The sequence below is a fragment of the Pinus tabuliformis genome, chromosome 5_1 (assembly GCF_031772625.1).
Source record: "Pinus tabuliformis cultivar Carrire ecotype Pingquan chromosome 5_1, CPIR1, whole genome shotgun sequence".
NCBI classification, from domain to species: Eukaryota; Viridiplantae; Streptophyta; class Pinopsida; order Pinales; family Pinaceae; genus Pinus; species Pinus tabuliformis.
This window is the reverse complement of record NC_142305.1, coordinates 904,436,920-904,461,267: the sequence shown is the minus strand read 5'-3', so window position 1 is coordinate 904,461,267 and position 24,348 is coordinate 904,436,920. Positions and strand designations below refer to the sequence as shown.

Here is a 24,348-nt window from a genome sequence, read left to right as displayed (position 1 = left end):
TGCCGCTAATACTCTCACAATAGTGAAGCTGGATGTCTTAATATATCTCTTTACATCTTTTGTGTCAATTCTTACCATCTACATTCTACCTATCAATGTTATCAGAACCAAACCAGTATTTGAACCAGAAAACCCTCTGAACTGGGAACCAGTCGGAACCGGACTGAAACCGGTAAAAAAACTAGACCTAAAAAACAATTGACCAAAAACACATAAAATATTCAAGTTTTAAAGAAAAACATATATATTCATGTGCATCCATGTGAATTCAAACCATTTATACACATATACAAAATTCTCATTTACATTGCATGTAAGGATGCACATAACCAAAATAGCGCAGAGTGCAATCCATCTTTGAACCAAAGATACATCAACAAACAGGCTCTAGATGGCCTCTACCATCCAAAAAAAATCATGCTACAATAAATACCTATATATCATCAAATCATTGCCAATATTGGGATCTTTGTCATCAATATCACCCTCTAAGCATTAAAATAAGATGGATAAAAACTAGCATGTCAAGTCAAGATTTTGTTTGAGTGATGGATATTTTTTTAATAGGGGCATGATAAAGGAGTTCAACAACCAATGCCACTGACATCAAGGTACATAGAGAGCTTGGTGCTTTCAATTAAATACCAGTTCCATACTACTTCCACAGAATACTTTTACTAGTAGTGAGGGTAGAGGGTCTAGACATCTCAAAAATATAACTTTTTCCTTTTAAATTTAATTAAAAAATGTTACAAAATTATATTTAAATTAAATATTTATAAAATATTTTGATTGTGAAATGAGTTATGGTTTTTGAGCATGTGGTATTGAATCTTCATAAGTCATGGTATTTGGCCCATGGTATTGTAACAAAGCCTATTTACAAGTTAATAATATCCATGGTAAAGTGGGGGTGAATATCCATGGTTAAAAATCTTGTTTGACAACTACCACTCTTAGTCTGCTTGTAAATCCACTGCAAATAAAGATGAATACTCTTACTTGACCATATAAGAACTATTCATTGGATTTTTTTACAATACCAGTTTATCTTCTTCTAAATGGAGATTTATATTTCCACTCGACAACTGTTGTGCATATGCCCCACACTCCTCTGCTAACCTCCCTCTAGCTCTGCAGTCTTCTTTCCCTCCTTACAAAAGGATCTTCATTCAAAATCAGTCACGTGTCTTAGTAGGAAAAGATTTTAATGATGACAAATGTGAACAAACTCCAGTGTCTGATTCCCATTGCAACCAAGCCAGGGATCCAAAGCCAATTTTAATTTACTCCCATCTCGTACCTTCCACTAAGAACCTAGAATAATAAAGGATAAAATCATTGTTTTCCAGATATTGGACGAGTTCTTATATGTTTTTGGAGAGCTTTTCAGCCACTCCTCCACTTTCAAAGAATTCATGTACTTCTTGCTAGTAACCTGATACCATGGCCCATTTCCCAAGATTATCCTTTAAAGGCTTTTTGTTGCTAGTGCTTGTCCAAAAACTTCGATGTTTTTGAGCCTCCAACCACCCATGAGTTTGGGGTTGGAGAATCTTACTCTTTTCCAATTTACCCAGGCCAAAGCATATTTTTCCTTTTTTCCACCTCCAAAGAAAATTTAAACATTTTGAATGCCAATGGGAATATATGCAAAGTGATAGACAGTAAACTGGTATAGCTTCCAAAACAAATTTTGCAAGAGTAAGTCTGTCTCCAAAAGAGAGCCACACTAGATTGACATTATTTTTTCTACCTTTCTAGATGGCCAAATCCAGTCCCGATGACATAGTGATTTTCCTTTAAAGTAAAACCCAAGTAATTCATCCCATTATTAAAGTGGATTTTTTATGTATGGAAGGATGGTCTTCAATACCCTTTCAAGTCCACTTTGTATTCCATTAAAAGAAATAGATGATTTTTTTATTGTTCAACTCCATTCCACTTGCCTTTACATATATATCCAGAACTTCTTCATACCTGTTAGTATATCCTACAGGATCATTACCAAAAAGTAATACATTATCAAAGCAAATGCGTTAGAATGATAGTCATGATCATTTTGATACCTTTTAATGTGCCAGCTTAAATACAACCAAGACACTACCATAGGCCTTGGATAAGTCGAGTTTGATCACAAAGGCTGGTAATTTCCTTGTCTTGATAGTATGCAGACCCTCTTGAGCCTCACCAACACATCATGAATTTGCCTACCATGAAAAAATCCAATTTGTTCTAATGAAATAGAATTTAGACAGAATGGGTTTCAATCTCCTAGCCATTGCCTTTAAAATAATTTTATCAACGAAATTACACATCTATATGGGTCTGAAGTCCTCAAACGTGTCAATTGCATCATTTATTGGAATAGAAGCTAAAAGGATAGTGTTTATAGGCCCCGACACCTTACCTGAAATTCCAGATTCTTCCACCATACCTAGACGACCCTCCACTATAATGTAATATCCTAAATGGGATATTTGACAGAGTTTTGCAGAAATCTAACTCGACCGGAATTTCTCCACAAAATTATCATTCATTTAACATAACATTGCAATGTAACAATATAACCATTAGAATGTGGCAAAATAACAACAAGATGAACCTAAACAATATCAGCTTTTATTATAATAGATAAACTGAGGTTACATGCAAATACAACCAATATAGCTGAGATGAAAAGCTGGCCTCGAGAATCTGCTCCGATGTTGCACTAGCCCTCCAAAAACTGAACTGAAATCAATCATTGCACCTGTGAATTCTGGCTGAACCCACCAAGGAGATGAGGTGGGTTTTCGTCCACTCTCACCAAAATCACCTGAGGGTTTTCGTCCTAGGGCTATTGAAGTAAAGAACCAGATTCTCAAACCTCTCACACAAAACAATGCTCCAATCCAAGATGTTCTCTAATGGCCTCTTCCTCTTTTATGGATCTGATGGACCCCTATAGAAGCTCCTATTTTATTATTATTTTAATCTTTGAGCACGTTTTCCTCTTGTTAATTCAATTAAAATATCTTTTTAATGTGGGAAAATGATAAATTGGTCGCCATGCCTCCTTAGGGCACTGAAAATCCCCACTAACCATCTCATTTTGTAGATTTTCTCGTTCTGGTTCCAACGAACTATTACACTAGGGTGTTTCGTCAAGTATTGCTCTCGGAATGACACCTTAAGCGTAATTGATTGAGTTAGGCACAATAATAACCCCATTTTAAGGGCATTATCAAAATGCAATGGAACAAGAAGCGAGTTGTGCAGAATCAATCCTAATGATGGATGATGGCGTGTGAACTCCTCCAGACCCCATAAAACATCTCCAAAATCCCCTAGGCCCGCTGATGAAGTAAACATGCACCTGTGACCTGTCTACCTCCAACCTTGAAAGTCCATCCTAACCATGCCATAAGGAACACCAAGAAAAAGAACATCACAAATCCTCCAGTTTGGTGGCCCAATGAAACTAAGACCCAATGCTCAGATCCCATACAAACCACCAGGTGATGCTATGCCTCTGTGTTGACCCATCATGAATGGACCCCCCAATGCCCGGATCCCAGACCAATCTCTGCCTGAACCTGTCATCAACAAATCCTCCTGGATCCCAATGCCAACAAGAACAAGCATCAACACTCCATGGCTCATGTTGTGTTATAGCTCTAGCTATGAATGTTGCTCCATCAACCATGTACCAACTCATTACCTCTCTCCAGTCCAACCCTTGGCATAGGCCAAGGTCAGTCTTACTATCTAGAAGCAGGCTTAAAATGCTAGAAAGTTGTTGGCCTACCTCCCACGCCAACTGGAGGATGTAGTACTCGTGTCTAAGGTTCCTTGTTGCACCGTGCTCCCAACTGAGAATATTGTGCTACCAACAAGATACCAACTCATGATCTCTTGCCAATCCATCCTATGGGAAGGATAGGATGCATATGCACCTGTATAGCGTATGAGTCCATTGTGTTGTACGATGCTCAGCTCATGCAGCTCTGCCCAACCAATCAACCAGATGTGTCTAGGAATCCCTGCCTCTGTCCCTATAAGTGGGCAACATGTGATGCACGCTTTGTTTACGTACCCCTAGAGAGGGTTGTTGCCTGGAAATATTGCAGCTTTGCTAGCTACCACTGCATTTACCGGCACCTTGTCAATGGGTAGACCCAAAGATGGATGCATCACTATCCCAAACAAGGCCCCCCTCATCTAATCGAAAACTCTATGCTCTACCGGTCCACTCGTCACCTGCGAAAACTCTCCTGTCAGGTCCCAACACCTCCTAATAACCAATGTTTGCAAATAGTACCTCCCTGCTGGCAGCCTACACATATGCATGCCTCTCATCAATGGCTAGCACCGGGGACTTCTGCTCATCCTCCTCCATCATGGACTCAATATTAGCCACTAGCTGACTCTCCAAAAATGGCCCATCATGCATAGTGTGCTCTACTATGTGTTGCATGTGTTGACTCATCGAACATGTATGTGGATCTAGGTTGTTGTTGGCATCTCTATAGGTTTATTCGAGCTCCTCTATGCGCTCACCATGTTGGATTGCCACTAATAGCTCATCTCCATGGTCTCCTCCCCACATGGGAATAATATGCTACTCATCAAAGCTATCCACTCAATAGTTATGCATATCACGATTGTTGCTATCATCCTCAAATGCCTGTTGATACTCTTCAGAAGAATCCTCGTCTGGAAGGTCAAAATGAGCTCCTCCTAACCTACCTTTGTGATCCCATTTGTGTCACTCAAGCATGAATGGTCAAGTCCCCAAGGTTCCTTGTAGATGAAGCAAAGACCCTCTCTCCTTAACTCATTCCTGTTGCATGTGCCCCTAATTCTCAGCTACTCCTCCCTGGTCAACTGCCTCTTAAGAAGATTTATGCTTTGCTCAACTAACCTTTCAACGAGATCATAAGCAGCAGGTGAGACCAACTGTTCTCTCCAAGCGAACAGCAATCGAGACTGCAACTCCCAACAAATGGCATCACAGCCTCTCATACATGATGACAAGATGGACTGCATGTGTGTTTTGACTGAGTCAAGATGATGTCTCCTAGTGTTGAAAAAGCATTGGAACATTTTCACAATCAAGTCATCACATTCAAGATCAAACATGGTTTCATAAGTCCTAGTCATGGCCATAATTTCCAAAACTTGAAGCTTCTTCCCAAATGTACGTACCACGGAGTTATCCAAGTCTTGTAAGGTTTCTACCATCAACTTGAAGACTCTCTTCATAACATCATCATTGTAAGGAGCTACACGGGTGGTTAGTCTCATGATGTTACTGAGACAAGATGCAACTACAAATCTGACCCCTTCACAAGGTCTCTCCAAGAACTTGAGTTGTATGAAAGAAAGCATAGTTGGTTTTAGTGCCCAAATTAGTTTCTTCCCTTCTAATTGGTTCACTTCAGAAAGGAGTGCATCCAGTTCATCCAGTTTGAAAAGGACTTTCCCTGTGACCCTCATGTGTTTCAAATCTGTTCCAAGTGCAAGGATTTTGTGTCCAATCTTCGACTCCTGCAAATCTCTTGGCTGCTCATGGTTAAGAATGGCATGGATCTCTTTTGAGAAAGGTTTATTGGCCAATTTTGTTTTCTGATCTATATTGCAGCCCATGGAGGGACTGTTGTGTTGGTGCATGAGACGTTTTAAATACTCCATTATTACAAGGCTTGTGGCAATAGTGGCATACAAGACAGCTACAGTAATGCAAGACTGGACATTAACAAGCTAAGGACCCTCTGCACATGATGTTTATACTCAATCCTACTTCTGCATGTACAGTGCAATAGGCAACAATATTTCAAATAACCCCAGAACAAGAGATGTTCAGACTATACCTCAACAATACATACCCTGAGTTTAGTGTGCCTTTAAATGGGAGGTTTCATCATACAAGTGAGAGGTCCACTGTTGTAGGTGTTTTCTTGGGTTTTGGTTTAAAATAACTTATGAAGACAAAAATATATACTCAGAAAACACTTTCTTCCTTACTCAACCAGAACAAATCTGAAGACCATTCATAGTGACAGCTGATAAAAATTATAAGGCAACTCAGAAATTAACAGTCTTGATATCGCCTTGAAAAGTATAGCGCATTCAAGGGAATAGAACCTGATTAGTGGTGATTAGTGTTGCAAAGATGGTGTTTTTGGTCCTTGTCCCCTTCATAGATCTGGTTCAATACTTTGTTGTGGCTATGGTATGCTACAGGACTCCCTTTGTATGCTGTTACATCACACAGTGAACTGCTGTATACTCATGCATCCAAGATGAAGAAAACGGCCTCTACATGTCCCCAAACGACCCTTGGCAAATTTGACACCCAAAAAAATGATCATACCATCACCCAAGTCCTTCAGCACAATGGTCTCGGTCTTCCGAACTGGTTTAGATAGCAGCATGGTCAACTTCACCCTGCAGTTGCACTTTCCCAACGTTCAGTTCAGCGACTTGTTCCTCCTGAGATTGCCTTTGGATCACCCACATAAACAGGACTGTGTGTAATACCTAATACAATCAGCAGGTATGAAGCCACGGCCTGTCCATGAATGATGGTAGTCACCCACAATGGTCTACGCCTTTACCCAGCCAATAGAAAACTCCAGAATCGAGCCTCTTAAACAGACTATTCAACCTCAATGCATAGAAATCACTGTGGCTCCCAAACGGAGGTAAACACATTCCAGAATAACCACAACTCATCCTTGGCAAGGCATCGTATCAGTTCGTTCTCTTCAAAGTGAACAGCTACAGGTCTGGAGATGTATTGCTCCCTCAGATAGCTGCTACAGGTATGCAAAGTATGGCTCCAGTGGGATGGTTTCAAATCTGGGACATAACAACCAGTGACTACTCGGTCCCCTCCAAGGATGCTACTGTAGACTTCAACTGGTACTATCTTCTCCTTGAAGACAAAGATGGAAGGATACTTCAAGCTTCTTCTAAAGTGACAAGTGTGTTGCAGGAAATGATAATTCTGCCACAGAAACAATAATGCGGCCCGCTGATTAATTATGGAACCAACTATTAGTCCCACCAGTATTCGACCTTCCGCAATATTTTGGCCTCATAAACTCGCTGCTGGTGCAAGATTGATATGGCCCTCGAACTCGTGTTACAGCCACTCGATTTCCTCTGTAATAGACTTGTTCAGTAAAAGGAAAATATGCTCTGAACTAAAATATGGAACTCCTGGCACTCAAACAAAAAAAGGAAACTGATTTCTTTCAGCAGAATATTGTTCTTGTGTACCCACTGCGCAGTCCAGTTGTAAGATGGAACTCAGCCCTAGCATTTGCGTCCTTCCTGTGTTTCGAAGAGGAAACTCGGTCTTCAAAATTTAATAATAATGCCTACGGTGAAAATATTCTGAATGCAGCTCAACTTTAATAAAATTTCCAGGCCCCTTCAGGAAAATTCAGTCTTCAATGCCTGCGATAAAGTTTGGTTTTTGGAATTTGACACGGACCCTTAATAAATTTTCCAATCCTCCTCCCACTAAGTAAATTGGTTGCCATTCGATCAAATGGAAATTTTGTTGTCAATTACTTTGGGCTTCAAATAAAAGTGTCATCCAATATATCATTGGAATAAAGTTTTTGGGCCCCCTTTAAAAGTAATTAATTTGGGCTTGAAATGAAAATGTCAGCCAATATATCCATGGAATAAAGTTTTGGGGCCCCTTTAAAATTAAATAATGTTCCACGGCACTTTACACATAATAATTGGGCCTTTGATTATTAAAAAATAGATATTTTGCCCCCAGTAGGTAACTCGATCCTCCAGCAATAAGAAATTCATTTTTTTGGCCTTTTGGCACCTCAGGCAATTGTACAAAATAAGCTCGACTTCAACAACTGCAATAAAGCTACGACTCCAGCAAATCGACGAAATAACCCTCGAATAAGGATAGCTGCAACTAAAAGCTGAAAACCCACAGGCTGAGCCAAGTTCGATACTCTGATACCACTGTAATATCCCAAACAGGATATTTGACTAAGTTTTGTAGAAATCTAACTCAACGAGGATTTCTCCACAACATTATCATTCAATTAACAGAACATTGCCATGTAAAAATATAACCATTAGAATGCGGCAAAATAACAAGATGAACAGGGACAATCTCAGCTTTTATTATAATAGATAAACTGGGGTTACATGTAAATACAACCAATATAGTTGAGATGAAAAGCTGGCCTCGAGAATCTGCTCCGATGTTGCACAGGCCCTCCCAAAACTGAACTGAAATCAATCACTACACCTGCAAATTCTGGTTGAATCCACCAAGGAGATGAGGTGGGTTTTCGTCCACTCTCACCAAAATCACCTAAGGGTTTCCGTTCTGGAGCTATTGAAGTAGAGAACCGAGTTCTCAAACCTCTCACACAAGACAATGCTCCAATCTAAGATGTTCTCTAATGGCCTCAACCTCCTCTTTTATAGATCTGATGGACTGCTCTAGAAGCTCCTATTTTATTCTTATTTTAATCTTTGAGCACATTTCCCTTTTTTTAATTCAATTAAAATATCTTTTTAATGTGGGAAAATGGTAAATTGGTCGCCATGCCTCCTCAGGCCGCTAATAAATTCCCACTAGCCATCCCATCCTGTAGATCTTCTCGTTTTGGTTCCAACGCGCTATTACAATAGGGTGTTTCACCAAGTATTCCTCTCGAAATGCCACCTTAAGTGTAATTGATTGAGTTAGGCACAATAATAACCCTGTTTTATGGGAATTATCAGAATGCAATGGAACAAGAAGCGAGTTGTGCGGAATCAATCATAATGATGGATGATGGCAAGTAAACTCCTCCAAATCCCATAAAACATCTCCAAAATCCCTTGGGCCCGCTAATGAAGTAAACCTACACCTGTGACATGTCTACCTCCAACCCTAAAAGTCCATCCTAACCATGCCATAAGGAACACCAGAAAAAGGAACATCACATATAAGCTCAGGAACCCAAAATAGAACTCTTTAGGAAAACCGTATGTCCCTAGAGTATTATCTTTTTGGAAAGAACAGAAGATCCTTCTATTCCTCGCCCATCGCTGCCTCTACCAAGTTACCATTTTGTTCCTCATTAACAAAGCTTTATCATCTCTACTATCTCTTGGGGGTTACTGGAATGAATTTCAAGTGAGAAACCCCTATATCAACTACCCCCTCAAAACTAGAAACCAATGGGCCATCTTGTGCCCGAATATACCAAATAGTATTGCAACTCTTCTTGTTCCTCATTGACAAAGCTTTATCATCTCTACTATCTCTTGGGGGTTACTGGAATGAATTTCAAGTGAGAAACCCCTATATCAACTACCCCCTTAAAACTAGAAACCAATGGGCCATCTTGTGCCCGAATATACCAAATAGTATTGCAACTCTTCTTCATAATTATAAAATTATGAAAAAATTAGTATTATCATCTAAATGTGCCAGCCAAGTGGCTTGCTCTTTTACATTCACTTAGCTTCTTCCCACACCATTAGAGTTTTTTTGGCATCTTCCAGTGTTTTTGAAGCCCGTAAATCATCTTTTGAAAAATCCCATTATCATTTGCCCCATGAGATTTGGTCTATGTGCTTTTTCACTGTCAATAGGTCTTGTTGAGAAATTTTTTAATTTTGCTTTGACCATTCCATCGTTGCCTTTTTTATCCTTTTTAAATTTCTTTGAACTGAAACATCGTTGTCCCATCATTGTTGCGAGTGTGTGAGATAAATTCCTTCTTAACTAAAGTTTGATCCTCTTCATTTTGTAAACATATAGAGTTAAATTTGAAAGACCCTAGCGGCTTCTCATCAATTTTCACCAACTGAAGAAAATAGGAAATTGATCTAACAATAGCCCACTTCCAACCCATGACCTTACCCTCTCTACCTCCACCAAGATATGATCAGCTAAAATGAATCTATCTAGGCACTTGGAAATGCCCCCACCCCAAAGTTTGTTGTTCCTCCAAGTTGGGATGATTTTCAAAGTTTCTACATCACTTAAATTAAGCTCCTCTTACTTGTGTTATAAAAATCAACCAAGGCATCCTCCTCTACTCCTGCATCTCTACAAGAATCAAGAAAAAATTTAGACAAGCACCCAACAACCCCCCCCCCCAAAAAAAAAAACAAATAATTGTGTCATATCCTCATAAGCAATCCTAATTGGAAAACATCTCCCAAAAATCCTTTCTATTTGCATGAAGTGTGAAAATTTCACCACTGAAATTCTATTGCAGTAACTGGAATTAATTCTTTTAACTGATAAATTAATTATTCAGTTTATTGATACACTACAATCTTCACAAATAAAAAATATTGCGGAAGATACACTAGAAACTGAGAAAACACTGGCGCGCACACAAAAATATGACACTGTGATTTTTGGACAAAAGTCCTCAGAAAACCCCAACTTGAGAAACCGGAGCAGCAGGTGAGGGTTTTTATTATTAAGCTCCAATGAGAAATCCTGTGAACAATAAAATATTGCCAAACTGGCGTATCTATCCAAAAGAAATATTGGCAAAAATTATCTGAGGGATTTTACCCTCTCTGAGCAATCCCAACACCTGACTACCTCCAAAAATCTAGTCATCCAACCAGCTCTGCGCAGGCCCTACGTCACCCTAGCAAAGTCCCTCACACGCTCTGCCTGAATCAACTGCCAATCTAGCCGTCCTACCTACTACTAACTGAGAAACTGTCTCTCCAACGCACTGGAAAATATTCCTAGCCTCTGGAATTGAGAACGAGCTCCTCTTCAACTGGATCAAATTACCCTCTTTAGGCTCTGCACAACCTCCTCTTTCTAACTCTCCGGAACTGGAAAATTCCTCTGGACTCACTATCTCTGCCCTCTCTGCTTCCCTTCTCTGGCTCAAACTCTTCCAGCGACTGTTGTTGCTCTCTAGAGAAATCGAACTACCAAAGGAAATCGATCTCAAGTGTCACAAGTGCATTCCTCCATCTGCCCATTGACTTCTTTTTATAATCTCACTGTGGGACTCCAACGGCCAAGATTAAATCTTAATCAATGGTTGAGATTATTTCCTAGTCGATCCGTGTGAGTTTCTAGATAATTCTCACCTTTCTCAATTAATATTGATTAATTAACCAATTTTCCTAAGTTTAGACTTGGGAAATATTTAAAAATGGTTAATAATCTAATTGAGACACTTCTAGGTGGAATTTCCAAAAATGTTTCTTTGTTATGGAGAACTCATGTTTTAGCCTCTCCACAAAGTCTCGAGATTAGAACACCTCCAATGCTACAAAAACTAACACTCTCTTAGCGAGGAAGGTGTTCTAGTCTTGAACTGCTCCAACACCCTGTCTCTGCATCACCCTTTGTACCACTGCCCATCGACCACTGCGCAACTCTGATGTTGCATCTGTGCTGCTACTGCTGACACTTCTATATTGTTTCCAACTCTGCATCCACACTACAACTCCCTCTCAACTATTGTTGTTGCTACTGCAACTAAGAAGCATCTAAAATACTGAATCAATTGTGTCTTTATGCTACATTTGTCTCCTGAGCATCTGGCTGCTACTAGCCTCTGCATTGTCCACTAAGGAATCTGCACTACCATTGACTCTGCTACTGAGCCTCCTACTTTGTTGTCAACACTGCTTTGCGCTCCTCAACACCTGACTGCAACTAGTCTGCCACTGTAACTCTGGAATCTGACTGTGACAACTAATACTAATCCATCCTGCTACTGAATATTGTGGGCCCCTGTAGCAAGGTAATAATCCATGAGGAAGACACCTCAATGGACCCTGAGCAAATCTGCAGAACTTTGGGACTATAGCTCCATATCGCCCCACCTCACTCTTGGAGGTATCGCTACAAACATAGCAAAGTCTTCCTCCAACCTGGAGGACAACATGTCTCTCTCTACGGATGTTGTCGACTGGTCCTGCTTGTCCTTCTTCCTGAGAGGACACTGAGTATTTTAGTGGCCAAACTCGCGGATGTTGTCGCCTGGTCCTGCTTGTCCTTCTTCTTCTTCTCTTGTCCCTGATTGGGACACTTTGATACAAGGGCCACATTCTCCTCTTCCTTCTCACCCTTCTAACCCTTGTTGTTGCTTTCGCTGATGGAGCTCTTTACTAGAGCTCGCCTCATCTCCTCCTGCTATAGGTTTGACCACATCTAGTCCCACCTTGGCAATGTGTCTTGTCGCAATATGCTTTGGTCAAATACTTGCCACTCCTTTGAGACACTATTTAGGGCCAAACGCACAAGCTTTGTAGGTTGAGGTGCTTCCCCAACAGCTACAAGTTGATCATGAATTTCCTTGATTCTAGTTAGGAAGGGATCCATTACTTCACCCTTCTGCATCTTCGATGTTTCTCAGCTTCTCTTCAGGAACATCTTCCGCTACTAGGAAGGATTTTGATATAGCTAAGCGAGAGCATCCCACATCTCCTCGGTCATATTCTTGGCCGATATATGCGAGACTATATGGTCCCAGACTCCATCCAAGATCATTTACTTCGCCTTTGCCATCTCTTTGTTGTATTCCTGCAGTTGATATGCATCATTTGGTATTACCATAACGATTTCTGCATAGGTATTCAGGCTGAATTCATCCAATAGGAAGGACATCCTAGCCTTCCAGATCACATAGTTAGAGGCTCCCTCTAACCTATATTGATCTCTAAGCCTAGTTGTGGCCATCTCTGAAACTAAAATGGAAAACTCCCTCTTTCACTTGCTCGGCTATTGAATCTGCGATACACACTCCCTTCTGAAGTGAGAAAATCTGCTTGCAGCTACTGCAGACTGCAACTGAAATTTGGATTTCTAGGCTAGAAACCCTCTGAGAGAAATTTCCCTCTGTGTGCACTTTCTCTTCCTCCCAGCGCTAATTATGTTGCTGCAAACTGCAGCAAAAGCCTTTTGCGCCCAAACAAGGAATCTGCTCAACAAAAATTATTGATTTGTTGCTCCCTCTGCTTGTTAGAATCACTCACTCAGGCAAGCCGAATTTTTCTACCAATCCTGCACTAAAAAATTGAATTGCCCAACAATTCGCACTGCCTGGCTAGGCATTGCACAGCCCGCAAAAATTCGTCTTGCTACTCCCTCTGAACAGCGAATTTCTTTTTCCACTTCTGAGCTTCCCCGTCTAATCAAAATTGCTCTAATTATGTGAAAAATTCACCCCTGAAATTCTATTGCAACAACTGGAATTAATTCTTCTAACTGATAAATTAATTATTCAGTTTATTGCTACGGCAACAATGAATTAATCACACTGCAATCTTCACAAATAAAAAATATTGCAGAAGATACACTGGAAACTAAAAAAATACTGGCGCACACACAAAAATGACACTGTTATTTTTGGACAAAAGTCCCCAGAAAAACCCAACTTGGGAAAACCAATGCAGAAGCTAAGGGTTTTTATTATTAAGCAGCAATGAGAAATTTTGAGTGCAATAAATATTGCCAAATTGGTGAATCTATCCAAGAGAAATACTGGCAAAAATTATTTGATGGATTTTACCCTATCTCTGAGCAATCCCGGCACCTCACTGCCTCTAAAAAGCTAGTCGTCCAACCAGCTCTGCACAAACCCTACATCACCGTAGTGTAGTCCCTCACACACTCTACCTAAATCAGCTACCAATCTAGCCATCATGCCTACAACTGACTAAGAAACTGTCTCTCCAACACACTAGAAAATATTCCAGTCCTCTGGAACTGAGAACGAGCTCCTCTTCAGCTGGATCAAATTGCCCTCTTGAGGCTTTGCACTACCTCTATGCAACCTCCCGGAGAAAATCTCAGCCTCCTCTTTTTGACTCTCTGGAAATGGAAAATTTCTCCAGACTCACTATCTCTGCCCCTCTCTGCTTCCCTTCTCTAGCTCGAACTCTTCCGACCACTGTTGCTGCACTAGAGAAATCAAATTGCCCAAGGATATTGATCTCAAGTGTCACAAGTGCGTTCCTCCATCTACTCATCGACTTCTTCTTATAATCTCACTATGGTCAGTGGGACTCCAATGGCCAAGATTAAATCTTAATCAATGGATGAGATTATTTCTTAGTCAATCCGTGTGATTTTCTAGATAATTCTCACCTTTCTCAACTAATATTTGATTCAATAACCAATTTTCCTAAGTTTAGGCTTAGGAAATATTTAAAAATTGGCTAATAATCTAATTGAAACACTTCTAGATGAAATTTCCAAAAACGATTTATGTGTTATGTAGAACTCCTGTGTTTTAGCCTCTCCACAAAGTCTCGAGAGTAGAAGAACTTCGATGCTACAAAAACTAACATAAGGACCATAAACATTTAATATGGAAAATGACCTACCCATAACCAAAGAGTAGATTTGACCAAATGACACACAGTAGAAAATTAGATGAGAGAAATCAATATTTTGTATTACGAGTAGTTAATAAACCCCCTGAGACTTCAAATAAAATCCATCCAAGCTTTTAGTACACCATTGACCATATATCTATAGCAGTATCCCCCTTCACCATAGTCTCTTGAATGACAATAATATCAAGTTTATGCAAAACAACTAACCTATGTATAGTGTTTTCTTTTAAGGAGGCAACTAAACCTCTTACATTTACTAACATGATAATCATTTTTAACAATCCCAAAGGTTATCCCTCCTCTAAGGTCCGCTTTGATAACCTTTTGTGACCCAAACTTAACCTCTCTCCACTTTTTGTTTAACCAAAAGGATGTATGAGCTTCTTCCCAAAAGTTAATAAACCTAATCTGGTTATCATCAACTTCTAAGCCACCTTCTATCTCCAGAATCCCACCCACATCAAAGAGCTTTTTAGCAGTGTTGCAAAAATCGCGATAACAATAAAAAATCGGGATTTTTTAAAAATGTTGATTTAATCGCCCGATTAATACGAAAAAATAAAAATAAAAATAAAATAAAATAAAATTCTCAAAAAATCGCGAAATAATCGCGCTAACTTCAAATTATCGCAATTAATTCGTAATAATCACAATTCGATTTGAAATTACCGTGGGGGTGGCAGACAGCGGGTTTTATAAGGCAAAAAATGGATTTTTTTTTCATTTTGAACAGACAGTGACAGCGGCGTGGATTGGGAGCTGAGGAGGAGAAAAACCCTGGTGGATTGGGAGCTGAGGAGGAGAAAAACCCTGGTGGATTGAGAGCTGAGGAGGAGAGGAACCCTGGAAGGCGTCTACTAGGGCAGAGGAGGAGGAAGCTTGGAGATTTTAGCATCCCAAGCAAGAGAACTTCGTCTTTGGATCAAATTTCTCTGGCAAACCGTGGTTTCCAGGTATGGGCACCAAATTTGGCCATTTTGTTTTGGTTTTTTCTTGTTTTTACTTGGGTTTCTATAACCCATTGTTTATCAAAGATTTTTGAGTGGATTTGATGGTGTTTTTTTTCATTTTTGTTGCATAGAGTGGAGAGAGTTCATTTTGGATTGAGTTGAGGTTTTTTTGTTTGTTAAATTGTTAAAAATTCAATGTGTTGTGTCATGTATGTAATTTTTTTTAATTTTTGTAACTTGCAATTCTTATTGTGCCATAGATTCAACTTCAAAGTTCAAACTTCATCTTACATTAAAACTCAAAAGTTCAACCAAGTTACAAACATGCCAAGGAAATTGGACCCTCTGTGGGAATTTGGGGAACTGATGGAGGGTTTGATAGAGTGAACTTGACTTGCAACTTGTGTGGACATCATATGTCATGGGAGGTTTATAGATTGAAGTATCACCTTACACAAATCCCTGGATTTGATGTAGGGCCTTGCACAAATACAAATGCGGAAATCATCCGAAGAGCCATGAGATCATTGGAAGAATTAGAGAACGAGAGAGTGGCCAAAGCAAAAATAAAAAAGCAACTAGCAAGAAGGGTGTTAGGCTCAGGTGAACATGGAAGTGGCACTGGTTCTACTTCAAGCATCAATATCTACAACCAACCCGGCAGTTGCCTCATCATTTTTTGTTCCTAGAACCACGCTTGGTTCACAACCATCTATCACTTCAATGCTTAAAAAAACTGAGAAAGAACAAGCTGAGAAGTTGTTGGGCAAATTTCTCTTTTGAAGTGATATTCCTTTCAGCGTTGCAAGGAATAATCCATTTTTCCAGCCTGTTGTTGATGCTATTGCAACTGTTGGCCCAAGGTACAAAATCTCTTCTTATGATGACTTTAGAGGTTGGATTCTTCAAGAAGAAAAGGCCGACTACACCAAAAGATTGGAGGAGTTTAGGGCATCATGGGCACAAACAGGGTGCACTGTGATGTCAGATGGTTGGACTGACCAAAAGGGGAGAACCCTTATAAACTTCTTGGTTAGTTGTCCCAAAGGGACAATGTTTATGAAATTTGTTGATGCATCTTCACATATTAAAGATGCAAAAACTTTATGTGATTTGCTGGATGTGTTTATTTAGAGGTGGGTGCAGAACATGTTTTCCAAGTCATAACGGACAACGCTGCAAATTATGTTGCTGCTGGCATGATGCTTATGGAGAGGCATCCTACTTTATTTTGGACACCTTATGCTGCATATTGTATTGATTTGATGTTGGAGGACATAGGAAAAATTTTGTCAAAAATATTGTTGACTCATCAAAAAGCATTACAATATTTATATATAATCATACATTTGTGCTTAGCTTGATGAAAAAATTCACAACAACAAGGAGTTGATGCGCCCCGCCATTACACGGTTTGCCACCAGTTTCATATCTCTTCAATCCCTCTTGAATTCTATGTGGGATGTGAAGAGAATGTTTCTTTCAGAGGAGTGGCGTGCTTTGACAATGAGCCGCAAACCAGAGGGAGAGGCCATATGCAGATTAGTTTCATACCACGAAGACTTCTGGGCGGGTGTGCAGGAGGTGTGCACCGTCACTGAACATTTGATAAAGGTTCTTCGATTAGTTGATGGTGAGAAGCCCGCAATGGGCTATTTGTATGAGGCCATGGACAGGGCCAAGGATTCCATTCGGGCTTACTATTATGATAAGGACGATGAGGGGTTTTAGAAACAACTCCTATGGGAAGTGATTGATGAACGATGGAACAACACACTCCATCGTCACATTCACACTGTAGGGATCTACCTGAACCCCACATTTTCTTACCCATGTGGATTCGTATTGGATGCTGAGATCATGGATGAATTCTTAACCTGTGTTCAGAGGATGGTGCGATCTCCAGCAGAACATATAGAAATCTCCAAAAAAATGGAGATATACAGGATGGCGGGTGGCACATTTGGCTTTGAGATGGCTGTGACTAATAGAACGACTAAAATGCCAGGGATTTTTAGTTTGTTTCAAATTTCATTGTCTCTTCAAATTCATAACTTCATACTTTGCCTCGACTTTCAAATTTCATTTTTTCCTTATCTTTATTTAAAATTTTATATGTAATTTTGTTGTAGATGCATGGTGGAGAATCTATGGTGCCAGGGTACCCCATTTGCAAAAGCTTGCCATTCGAATCCTCAGCCAAACATGTAGCTCCTCAAGATGCGAGCATAACTGGAGTGTATTTGAAAAAATACACAATAAGAAGCGCAACAGGTTAAACTTTAAACTTAAAATATTGCAAATTTCCAATTAATTTTTTGAATTCATTAAACAATATTTTTTTTATAATTATTATTTTATGATCTTTGTACAGGTTAGAGTCCCAGCGACTTAATGACATGGTCTACGTCTACTATAATCTTTGATTATGGGTGAGGCAACTTGAGAGGATACCTGATATGGAGGCCATCTCATTGGATTGGATTGACACCACTATTGCATGGAGGGTTGAGGCCGAGAAGCCTCTCATGGAGTCTGCCAATGATTGGTTAGAGCAGGAGGTAGTGGAAGGCGTAGAGGGAGAGGAGGAGGAGGAGGAGGAGCAACAGGAGGAGGTGACACCACCTACCCGGGCTACCCCTCCCACCAGTAGAGGACGTGGTCTAACTCCTGTAGCTCCTAGTTCTTCAGCTTCTAGAGCATAGCAAAGTCCACTGCCAACTCCACCGGCATCTACATCTAGAGGAAAAGGGAAAGCTATTGCATTTTCTCGCAAGAGGGGCAGAGAAAATCAATAGTATTAGTTATTTGGTTCATTTCATTGTATATGACATTATGACTCATGATATGAGATACATTATTATATTTTTTGTTGATATTTTGAGGCTGAGTTGGGACTCAAGAGTCAAAACTTACTATTTAGGACATGACTCATTGTTATGTGTGATGTAGCACTAGAATGATATTACACATCTTATATATTAGTTCTTTTATCATATTTATGTGTCAATGTATTTATTTTATGTTGTAGATGCTTTAGATATTAAAAAAATTGAAAAAAAATGAATATTTTTGTATTTTACGATTTTTTCTCTATTTTTACTAATTTTTTCCCATTTTTTCCGATTTTTTCCCCTCACCGAATTAATCCCGATAACGATTTTCGCAACTTTGCTTTTTAGCAAATATTAAATGATATCTAGATTGTGACCCAATGATCATTACCTTCTTTGATGCAGAAACACTACCACCCTTCTAGCTAGGGAAGGAATTCACCCTATTCCTCACTACCCAAAATAACTCATTCTCTTCACCCCTTTAAATACTCAACAGGTACTCCTTGGAAGAAAGGGAACCAAAATTTAATTCCTCTTTCCTATAATTTTCTCTAGCTTTTCCCACAAGACCTAGATTGGAAAGGGGAGAGCTATTGGATGGCTTTTCCACCCCTAAATCTCAATGACAAAACACAATTAAGGGGGAGACATGTGAAGACATACACGTTTCTTTCACTTGCATGTGAATGTCCAATTCTAGACAAGAATGTCATCTTTCTATAGAATTTCCTTGAAACTCTGCTACTGCTTGTATGAACAAATCTGAAACTAATTTGTAACACCATGACACAAAATTTCTCTACCAACTTGCAACGGAATAGAACAGAATTAAACACAATCACATGATAGAAAAAAACACAAAAAATTCTAGGGACCCAACTAGGAAAACGCTCTGCTAGTTGTAGAAATTTTATTGACAAATTTTGAGCAAATAGAATTATTACAAGGCAAATTGTTTCTCTAGAGAACAAGCTCGTTCTCCCTGCTAGTACTTAGCTCAAAACCCTACTTGCAAGAACCTTGTCCTTAGCTCTTAAATCCTTGCACTGGCCTGGAAATTCCTCCTATCTCCTAGCACATACCAACAAGAATTTCCTTTGCCAAAACATTGTGTATAGGCCTCTCCTTCACGCTCTTCCTAGCTCTACTAGCTCTCACACACACTCGTGCGCTCTAATGTCTTGTCTCACAACCTTGTGCTCACACAAAACAATGATCCAATTTTGTGCCTTTGTCTTCCTGATAAGCAATTTGCATTAAGCTAAATCTAGCAAGTTTATTTCTGGAACTCAGTCTTGTGATTGACTAGCTAACTGAGTCTAACTAACTCATGTAACTTGTCCTAGCCACAAATAATCATTGAGACTTCTAACTCACACTAGGTGACAAACAACTGATCCTCCAACTATTCGCATGAATTAAACTGCTTCCTGAACTCATCCTAACTTTTAGGAACTCATCCTAACTTTTAGGAATTCGTCCCAACTTTTAGGAACTTGTGCATGCTAAAGAAAGATTGTTTGTGGTCTCTTTGACTAAGGCACAAGTCAAAGATTGTTTGTGGTCTCGTAGCGAGGAAGGTGATTTTGGAAGAACCTCGTCCACCTAGATTTGTCTCCAACACCACCACGTTCTCTATTGTTGCAGATGCTCCCTCTGAACTAGAAGACTTCCCTACTTTCTACTACAGAACTTGATCTAAAGACTTGTTCTTCCCACCATGCTCTACGATTCTATCACTTCAGTCATAAGTGCCATGTCCCCTATGTACCTCTATGGTTGCTTCTTCTGGCTAAAGGTGATACTAGAAGATCCAACTCTCTCCTAATCTCCCTTAAACAAATCCTCTGCCCACTTGGCTCAAACTCTCCCTATACTGGGTGTCACTAACTAAGTGGTTGCCTCCATTTGCCTTGGGTTATGCTCCTCATCATCCTATTGGTTAGCCCAACTACCACCTAGCTTTGACCCAAAATGACATACTGGTTGAGGCTCCATCTCAAGTAGCTTCTTCTCAGGTACTCTAATTTCTCTTGCTCTAAGGACTCCTCCGAGTTCTATTCTCCTCAACCATCACTTCTCTACTTTGAGCTCTCCTTGCCTTGTTACTCAACGCTGCACCTGTCTCTACCTAGAACTTACAGAGATTCTTCATCCTCACACCTATCTACTTCTTACATCCAGAAGCTAAGTGTTGGACGTAAGCCTTACCTCTATAGAAGATGACATCATAACCCTTATCCTTAAGGGTAGTAGCTACCGTAACAAGATTTTTCTTTAATCCTGGAACATAAAGGAAATCTCTGAGATGAAGAGGATTACCTGAATCCCTCTGAAAGCTGACAGTACCAACTCCTTTAGTTGCATACATGCCATCATCTCCTAGCTCAATCTGAAACTACATGTCCTTCTCCTTCAAGTGGCTAAAATACTTCTTATTCTCGGTCATGTGGAAGGATGGTCCCTAATCAATATACCAAATATTGTTATCTATTGAGCTTGCCATGCAAGCAATCAATGAGAAATATTTCTCAAATTGGGGTAGGAAAAGCATCTACCTTCATTGATGTAGCTACATGATCTTTACTTGAATCCTTCTTCCGCTTAAGACACTTAGTCGTATAGTGTCCAAACTCATGGCAATGGAAGCACTTGATCTTGCTTAGATCCTTCTTCTTGCCCTTCTGACTAGACTCAGCCTCTCCTTGGCCCTTGGCCTCACCTTTGCCTGCCAGGGCAAAGTTCTCGTCCTCTAACTTCGTCAATCTACCACCTTTGGTCCCTCTCTGGATCTCTTCCTAAACGCAGTCAGTCCAAAACCTTTCCCCGTTGGGAAAATTCTCTTTACCACTGACGGCATCATGGAAACCATACCAAGACTTGTGAAGTCCTAGTAAGGCAAGACTCACAAGGACATGCTCAAATACAGTTTCACCCACACAACCTAACTCATCTCGAACCTAAGTGAACCTCGCAAAATATGTGGCTATGGGATCTTCTTTGCTCATCTTGATGTTCCTTAGCTTCTCCTTAAGAGCAAGCTTCCCGATATCACCGGAACTCTGATATAGTTCTAAAATAGTTTTGAACATCTTATAAGTTGTCTTCTTCTCATGGATATGAGGAACTATATGATCTCTGACCCCTTCTAGAATAATCCTCCTTACCTTGATATCATTCTTAGTGTGTTGAGTCAACTGTTGGGGATCTTGTGGTGGTGGTATAGCCTGCTTCACAAATTCTCCCACCCCATTATCCTCCAAAACTATCATGATCCTCCCTTTCCATGGAACGAAGTTCAATGCTCCCTCTAAACAGTGATCTACTCTCAATCCTTGGTATGCCATCTTGCTTCCCCAGAGAGCTCTCCAACACTTGCCCACTAACGGCCTTGAAGTCCTTCACAATAGGCTAAACTTAGGGTACAAATCAGTTACTAATAGCCCCCCACAATACTGTATTGCAATTGATTTACAAGTTATCCAAGCTAGACACATCAACCTATCAAAAAAAACTTGAAAGGACACAACAAACGTTTGTTTGGATGACGATTTCTACCCTAGAAATCTCCTCAGTCGGTGCATTGTATTCTATATTTTTCTTGGCTCTGGTTAGGGATTTTGACAGTCCACGTCAACCCTAAAACTCCTCATACAACTACGCAATTCCTCCACTTCAAGGCTCCTACACCTGCGTTGTTGTTCTATGTGATTACAGCCAAGTTTTAACCACTTTCTAGGCCTCTTGACCCTCCCAAAAAGGAGATTTGTCCTCCTGCAATAACACATAGCAACCTGTGGCCTGAACAAAGAAAGAGCACCTTAAACTTTCACAGCAAACTTGCCTATATTTGTCCTCAAACACTTTGGCCTGCCCTCTACCTATCTCAGCCTCCCAAACATAGAAAAGATACTTCAAATTTCGGCCTTTCTTCTCTTGGGAAGACTCCTTTACGTTGGGCTCCTTTGTTGGCCCTTCACCTTACGATATTTGCACTTATGACTTGTATTGGTCTTTATTATGTTCCTTGCTCTGATACCATGTAGAATTTCCTTGAAATACTGTTACTGCTTGTATGAACAAATCTAAAACTAATTTGTAACACCATGACACAAAATTTCTCTACCAATTTGTAGCGCAATAGAACATAATTAAATATAGTCACATGATAGCAAAAAACACAAAAACTTCTAGGGAACCCGACTGGGAAAACCATCTGCTACCTATAGACATTTTATTGACAAATTTTGAGCAAATAGAATTATTACATCGCAAATTGTTTATGTAGAGAACAAGCTCGTTCTCCCTGCAAGTACTTACTTAGCTTGAAACCCTGCTTGCAAGAACCTTGCTTGCTCCTAAATCCTTGCACTAGCCTTGGAAATTCCTCCCATTTCCTACAGCATACTAGCAATAATTTCCTCTACCAAAACATTGCGTACAAGCCTCTCCTTCACGCTCTTCCTAGCTCTGCTAACTCACACACAAACTCGTGCTCTCTATTGTCTTGTCTTGCAACCTTGTGCTCACACAAAACAATGATCCAATTTTATGCCTTCATCCTCCTTATAAGCAATTCGCACTAGCTAGATTTGGCAAGTTTATTTCTAGAACTCGGTCTTGTGATTGACTAGTTAACTAAGTCTAACTAACTTGTGTAACTCATCCTAGCCACAAATAATCATTGAGACTTCTAACTAGCACTAGGAGACAAACAACTAGCCTCCAACTATTTGCATGAGTTAAATTGCTTCATAAACTCATCCTAATTTTTAGGAACTTGTCCTAACTTTTAGGAACTAGTCATAACTTTTAGGAATTCGTCCTAACTTATAGGAACTTGTGCATGAAAAAGAAACACTGCATGTGGTCTCTTTGACTAAGGCACAAGTCAAAGAAGACCTTTCTCGCTACTATTTTCAACACTTTCTTCAACATTCAACCCTATAGGTTTATGCCAAACATCATTTTGTATTTGGTTTTTGCATCAAAGGACTAGCATGCTTTACTAGTGTCCCCAAAGGATATAGGAGGATAAGACACCAAAGGAAGCATTCACTGGAGTAAAGCCACAAGCAAGTCATTTTCACTTCTTTGGTTGTCCACTTTAAAAAAGAGAACTACGTTGGAAGCCTCCAACAAGAAGGGTCTATTTGTAAATTACAATGAGACTTCAAATGACCTACAAGATCTATATTCTAGAGCATAGGAAGACATTAGTGACAAGAAATGTGAAGTTTGAGCCTTATGGAAGACTCTGCATCCAAAAAGTCCTATGAGCTTATTCTGGTAATGGAGAATGACGAGCTAGAAGCCCCAAAGGTTGAGCCTAGGTCACTAGTGACTTCCAAAGCAATACAACAACCTTCAAGTGAAGAGGAGAAGGCAGTAGCCCCTTCCACTTCTGTCAAGAGACCTTAATGGTTCACATAAACATTGAGTGATGCTCAACGGTACATTGAGGTTGATGCTCAACAGTACATTGAGGCTGATAGGAGCAAATTTAGAGAGAACATGCCTCTAAAGAAGTTTTCGAACTTCATGGCATTAATGAGTAGTATCACAAATTCCAAGCCTTATAGCTTCCATGAGGCAGCAAACCAATATGTATGGCAGAATGCCATGGTGGAGTACGCCTCCATTATGAAGAATAATTTTTGGAACATAGTGCCAAGACTAGAGAGGAAGTTAGTATTGAGTTCCAAGTGGCTCCACAAGATCAAGTTGGCAACATCAAGAAGTTCAAGGCAAGGATCGCAAGGATCGTGCAAGAAGGTTCTTCCATAAAGAGAGTGCACTACAAAGAGACATTTGTTCCAGTCGCCAGGTACACTTCTAGTAGAGCAATTATGTCCTTACTTTCATTTAAGGGATAAAGAATGCATTAGATGAAAGTGAAGACAACTTTCCTCAATGAGATTATTTAAGAAGTGTACATAAAGCAGCTCCAGGGATTTGAGGTAAACAGGAAAGGGTCTCATGTTTGTAGGCTTAAAAAATCCTTGCATCGACTGAAGCAAGCAACAAAAGTGTGTTATTCCAAAATAGATGGATATCTGCAGAGAATGGACTTCAACTTATGTTATATATTTGTTGGAACTAATCTATTCATTTTGTTAATGTATGTAGATGACTAGTTTCTTACAAGTGCAAAGATGCTCATCATGCTCTTTGCAAGGTGTACAGTAAACATGGCATCTAAG

The 24,348-nt window shown here is 39.8% G+C and overlaps 1 protein-coding gene across 3 annotated transcripts in view; it reads right to left on the bottom strand.

Moving 5' to 3' along the window:
* LOC149167739 (thioredoxin H4-2-like) overlaps nucleotides 1–24,348 on the bottom strand; it is a 118,669-nt gene that overhangs the window by 81,380 nt on the left and 12,941 nt on the right. The gene's annotated exons all lie outside the window — the stretch shown is intronic.